Here is a 6802-nt window from a genome sequence, read left to right on the forward strand (position 1 = left end):
TTGGTTTGATTCTTTACCTTCCAATGTTCATTTTGATCTTTTTAAAAATCATTTAAACCTCTTAAAGTTTAGGTTTTGTTAATTGTTTGAAGGGTAATTACTATTTTCACGAGTTTGGTTTGATCCTTCCTGCTTTTATTTTTATTTTCTTTCTTACTTTTATGGATTATATAATTGATAAAACTTTAAAGTGTAAACCTATTTAAAATGTTAAAATTTTATAGTAATACTCAACAAAGTTACAAATATTTTCACTATACTATTAAAAGATAGTAGTTGAATTATTTTACAAAATAAAAATATGTATATATAATATAAACTTAATTTAAAAAGAACAATAAAAAATTAAAATAAAATATACCAAATTTTTAGTTTTTTAACATCATTCTCTAGTTTTTTAACATCATTCTCAATTTTTTAGTTTTTTAACATCATTCTCTAATATTATAATTAATCTCTCAATTGTCATATGAATCAGAAATGCCACACAAATGAAACAACAAACACAGAAACATCAGTGATAGGGACTTCTTTTTGTTAGAATAGTTTATAAGTCTAGTTATATATAATGAGTATTGTTCTTGTCGGTTGACTCAGCCGCCGTTGACTTCAGAGGTAGATGGTGACTCCTCCTATTTTTGGTGGTTTCTGCTCTCTCCTCAAGTGATTGAGAGTGGCTCCGTTGAAACAGAGGGGACCCTACCTGTTGATTGCACTCCGACGATCAAGTTAGTACTAGGCTAAGAAACAATAAGTATGCAAAACTGTTTCAGTCTTAGAAACGACGTACCTTTCTAGGGTTCTTACCACCCTTTTTATAGGTTGTATCTAGGTCAACTTCCCTGTCCCACGAGGATTTTTCCTTAAGTGGAATTAGGGTTACTAGCAAGGCGTCCTGTTGCGCGTTGTACAATCTTAGCGCAGCCGCCGCACATGACTTCCCTCTTATGGAGTGCAAAATCTTAACAGTACGCCCACCAGGGTACCAACTCATGCACCAGCGCTGCGGGCCATCTATTCAACATGTGCCCTAATTATTCACGTGTCATGCATGCAATCTTTCCCTAGAAACCCTAACCCTTATGGGCCTTAGCGCCTCTAGGGAATACTTACTTGTGCTAGACCTGAACGTATTATACACACCACAAGCATGAACCCTCCTGAGATTTAGGTCTCTCTTATATCTGGATGATAACTCATTATTATTTCTAGGGCCCACTTACATGGTCCATCATCGTGACCAGACCATCGATGTTCGATGTCAATGTCTGATGCCGATCTTTGACGCTGATGTCTGAGGTTTGACCAGTACAAATATCTAGACAAATTTAAAATTGAGAAAAAAAATTAATTTACAATTTTACAAAATCTAGTTATATATAATGAGTATCTAGACCATAGTGATAAAAAAAATTAAGTATATAATGATATGATAATTAGAAAAAAAAGTAGTTTTTAATTTTATTATTTTTATTTTGACAAAAATTAATCTCTAAAATAAATTAAAAGGGACTAAAACATTATTTCTAATTAATGAGATTAAAAAATTGTCTTTAAATAAACAAGTATTTTTTATAATCACTATTTACTACATTTTTTCACCACATGATGTCCCACAATTTTGAGAGTGGAGTGAATAATTATTCAATAACAAAAGTAAACAAATTATATTTTACAAATTAATCTAAGTATACAGCAAATAAAACTATTTTGTCAATAATAAATATTTTAACTCTTTAGACGAAACTTAAATAATATCTAGCAAAAATACTTAACATTTTTATGACATTAAAATATGTATAATTTAATTATTTTTAGGAATAATTAATTAAAAAACTATACAATTTAAAAAAAATATTTATAATTTTATAAAAATAGTATTAAAAACTATATTGTCGTTATATTTAAAAGAAAAAGTTACTTAACTTTTTTAAAATAAAAAACTATTCAATTATTTCATTAAATAATTATTTATTTATTTATTTATTAGATGATACAATTATCCATCTAAAAGATAACATCAAAGGAAATTACTAAATATGTATTTTCTTTATTATATAATAGTATAGATAATGGTATAGATGATTATTTTCTTTATATATTTTTCAGCATTACAATTATATCTTTACTTAACCCGACCCGACCCATGAACAGAGTTAGGGTAAATACAGAAAATAGTTTTTATCGCCGCCGACGGTTTCATTTTGAACAATCATCTTCTGCCCAAAGTCGACGCCTTTGAGAGAATTCTTCAATATGAGATCTAAGGTTAAACGTATTTCCTTTCATCATGTTTATTTTACTGTGAAATGGTCTATGATATTCGCAGCTTTTTTGTTGTATTTGATTTGAAGGAATTCGACTGTTTGATTGTAGAAATTGAAAAGGGGATATTGTTTGTTGGTTTTGGTTTTTCGCAAGTGCCTTCTTGGGTAGTGGTGGCGGCTGATTTTCTGACCACCGCCACCACGAGGCGTTGGCGATGCGGATTTTCCATTTGTTATCTCTCTCTGTCACCACTGCCACCGACCGCCGCCACTGACCGCCGCCGCCACCGACTGCCGCCGCCGCCGATTATTATTATTTGAATCTTTAGACATAATATAATTTTTAGTTTTGACTGTCTATTTCATTATATATATATATATATATATATATATATATATATATATATTATATTATATTCTTTCGACCACAATGCGTCCGTTAGAACTCGACATTGCGGTGCGGTACTTTATAACTCCATAAAGGATTTTTGTGGTCTCTTATATGATCCGTTATTCGATAACACTGAGGTAGATTTGAATCACACTTATCTCTTGAGGTAAAACATAAATGCTTTTTACCTTTTCAGTCCTTTATTTTTCAAAGCTGGTCTGATTCAGTTTATATATGATTTTTTCATCGGAAATTGTCTGAATTTTATATAACTATTTGTATCTTATTTCCCCAAACCAGACATTGGGCTTGTGTATCCAGGCAGCTGTCTTACTAGGTGGTTCACTGGAGATTAATATTACAAATATTACAGGTAAGCATTTTCATTGACTTCAGAAATAAATTCATTATTGATTAAGGCAGTTGGTCACTTGCTTTCATAAAACTTGAAAATCCCAACTAATGCTTGAATTTTATTCGTCAATTTGATGCTAACTAGTTTTGTTTCTTACAATTGTGCATGTATTATTTATATGGATTCATTCGTTGTTTGTTACTTGTAAATTGAGATCGTTGTGTGGAGACATTACTTGTAATTGTTTTGCGTTGCCCTTTTGTATCAGTGAACGAAAGAGCGCATGAGGTGGAAGCGCCGAGAGATGAGTAGGTGCTTGAGCAGGAGTTAGATGAGTGGTTCATGACATTTTGGGTTGTTATGGCTCGAATGATCATGGGGGTGTTGGGAGGGAGGGAGTCGTATCTCACGATTCAGTTTAAGATTACTGCATTAAGACTGTTGTCATGCTGATTGTTTGTAAGGAATCTAATTATGTACTTTTTTTGTATTTCCTTCCTATCTTCATGGCATTTTGGGTTGTTATTGGCCCGAATGATCATGACTCAGTTTACATTACTACATTAAGACTATTAAGTTGTTATGGTTTTTTTGTATACGTCCTGGTTTACTCGAATATTCAATCAAAATTACAACCTAATCAAATTAATTCCTTGAAGTTGAATTGCATACAAAGCCTTTCAACAGTACTTTGGCTCAGAACCTCTTTCCCACACAACTCTTTCAACAGGTCTGCTGCTATATCTGTCTCCTCTTCAAAAGCAAGCCCTCCAACCAGAATGGTATAGGTATTCTCATTAGGCACACATCCTTTGTTAACCATCATCTGAAATATCTCTATTGACATGTCTGTTCTCCAAGCTTTGCAAAATCCAAGTATAAGTGCTTTATAGTTATCAATATTAAGAATGTCGTCATTTTCTTCCAAAATCCTGAATATCTTATCTAGCATTCCTTCCCTACACATTCCTCTCATCATAGATGAATAGGTAAGAAATCTGGAGTAAATCCATTCTTTGTCATTTCGTATAACATCTGAAAGGCTGCATGTGTTCCCTTTCCTACACAGGCTTGCTATCACGTTTTTGTAAAATTCATGCATAGGATTGCTCTATTTATTACCATCTCTACAAGAAGTTCGTTCGCATCCTCCCATCTCTCTTCATAGCACAAACTCCTCAGCAAAATGTTGTAACTCACAGCACTAGGAGTGAATCCTTTTGCAGGCAATTCCCTGAAAAGCCTGATAGCATCTTCAGTTCTCTCTTCCTTGCACAATATCCTCGTAGTTTTTTTTCTGCAGAAATTTGTTTTAAGAAGAAATTACCTTTTCAAAATAAAGAAAGGAGCTTAATAATTGAAGAATATTAGAAACGATTTAAATTTATCGATCCGCGAGGGCTGAATCCGAATACAAAAATTTGCCTGCATTTGCTCTGTGATGAAGTTTTAAGTGTGTAGTTGTAGTATTTGCTCTGTTTTGCTACCTATGTTCAGTATTCACACTCATAAAACACTCAATCCTCCTCCTTGTGGAAGCAGCCACCTTCAAAAAGAGGTGGCTCCGTCTGTGCCCACTAACCTCCCATCTCACTTGGGTCACAGACTCGTCAATGCAGCTTTGAATGTCGGTGATTTCAGGCGTGCCCAACGACTGTTTGCTAATATTCCTCAACCAGACCCGACCACTTGTTATACATTAATTTCTGCTCTCACTACTTGTGGACTTCCACATGAGGCCATCTATGCTTCGCTTTGGGCACGTGGGATCAAAACCCAAAACTCGTTGTTTCTTGCTGTTGCCAAGGCCTCTGGTGCGCCTCTCGTGATGTCTTGGGAGTCAAGGAGGTTCATGACAAAGCCATTCGATGTGGGATGATTTCTGATGTCTCTGGTGCCTCTGGTGTCTAGCATTTTGCCAGCGTGCTCGAAATTGAAAGATTTGAAGTCTGGAAGGGCTATTCATGGATTTGCAATGAGATATGAGATGATGGAAAATGTGTTTGTCTGCAGTGCTCTTGTGAGCATGTATGCTAAGTGTTAAACCAGCTAGACTAGTATTTGATTTGATGCCTCATCCAGATGTTGTGTCTTGGAATGGAGTTTTAACGGCATACTTCACAAACAGAATATGAGAAGGGTCTTGCCCTGTTTTCCCAAATGAGGAGCAAATGAATCAAAGCAGATGAAGCTACATGGAATGCTGTTATTGGGGGCTGCATGGAAAATGGGCAAACGGAGTAGGCAATGGAGATGCTTAGGAAGATGCAAAGCATGAGATTTATACCTAATCAAATTACAATTAGTAGTTTCTTACCGGCTTGCTCTATTTTTAGAAAGTTTGAGGATGGGCAAGGAGGTACATTGCTATGTCTTTAGGCATTGGTTAGTTTGGGACTTAACAACCCTAACGGCGGTGGTATACATGTATGTTAAATGTGGTGACTTGAATCTTTCAAGGAATGAATTTGGTATGATGCAAAAAAAAGATGTTTTTGCTTGGAACACGATGATAATTGCTAATGCAATGCATGGGAATGGAAAAGAAGTGCTTTTACTGTTTGAGAGCATGCTTCAGTCAGGGATGAGGCCCAATTCTGTTACTTTTACTGGTGTTCTGTCTGGTTGTAGCCACTCAAGGCTAGTAGAGAAAGGACTCCAAATCCTTAATTCAATGGGCAGGGATCACCCAGTAGAACCTGATGCTAATCACTATGCATGCATGGTTGATGTCTTTAGCCGTGCTGGTCGGCTTGATGAGGCATACGAGTTTATACAGAGAATCCCTATGGAGCCAACTGCCAGTGCTTGGGGAGCAGTTGTTGGTGCTTGTAGAGTTTATAAGAATGTGGAGTTGGCAAAAGTTTCAGCCAGTAAATTATTTGAGATTGAACCCAACAACCCTGGAAATTATGTTTCACTATTCAACATCCTTATCACAGCCAAATTGTGGAGTGAAGCTTCAAAAACCAGAATATTGATGAAAGAGAGAGGGATTACAAAAACTCCAGGTTGTAGTTGGCTTCAAATGGGAAATAGAGTTTACACTTTTGTTGTTGGAGACAAAAATAACATGGAGAGTGGTAAAATCTATGACTTTTTTGGACGAGTTAGATGAGAAAATGAAATTGGCTGGATATAAGCCTGACATTGACTATGTTCTGCAAGATGTTGACCAAGAGGAAAAAGCTGCGAGCCTTTGCAACCACAGCGAGAGGCTTGTTGTGGCATTTGGGATTCTTAATTTGAATGGACAGTCATCTATACGGATTTTAAGAATTTGGGAATTTGTGGTGACTGTCACAATGTCATTAAGTACATTTCTGGGGATGTTGGCGTGACAATCATCGTTAGAGACTCCTTGAAGCTTCATCACTTCAGAAATGGAAATTGTTCTTGGCAAGACTTGTGGTGATTATTTATTCAGTTCTATGAATAGAATAGAATAGACTGAATAAATATAAGTTGATTTATCCTTTTTTTTTTTGCTTTAATTGATATAAAACTTTCATCGTACTTAGATATGGAAAATAAGAAATTCATTTGTACAAAATCAGTGGAAGGGAAAGCATGGTGACAAAATTCATGAAATTATTTATTTTGAAACACCCCTTCCACCTTGTGCTAAAATGAAAAACAAAAAAAAAAAAAAACTGGCAGCTGGGTACATTTGATGCATGGACATTACGAATTAAGCCAATAAAAAAAATCTGCCAATAATAACCCAATAGTACTGTTCATGCTAGTGTTAATCCTCAGCAAATTGCAGGTTGATAAGGTACCAATACT

The 6802-nt window shown here is 35.1% G+C and overlaps 1 pseudogene across 1 annotated transcript; it reads left to right on the forward strand.

Annotated features, from left to right (window-relative positions):
• The first annotated feature begins 2123 nt into the window (after positions 1–2123).
• LOC137835008 (pentatricopeptide repeat-containing protein At1g20230 pseudogene) lies at positions 2124–6564 on the forward strand (annotated as a pseudogene). Its single transcript, XR_016520767.1, has 3 exons — positions 2124–2268; positions 2959–3031; positions 3282–6564. The product of XR_016520767.1 is annotated as a pentatricopeptide repeat-containing protein At1g20230 pseudogene (transcript).
• The last annotated feature ends 238 nt before the right edge of the window (positions 6565–6802 follow it).

Source organism: Phaseolus vulgaris, chromosome 5 (genome assembly GCF_051622355.1).
Source record: "Phaseolus vulgaris cultivar YP4 chromosome 5, ASM5162235v1, whole genome shotgun sequence".
NCBI lineage: Eukaryota > Viridiplantae > Streptophyta > Magnoliopsida > Fabales > Fabaceae > Phaseolus > Phaseolus vulgaris.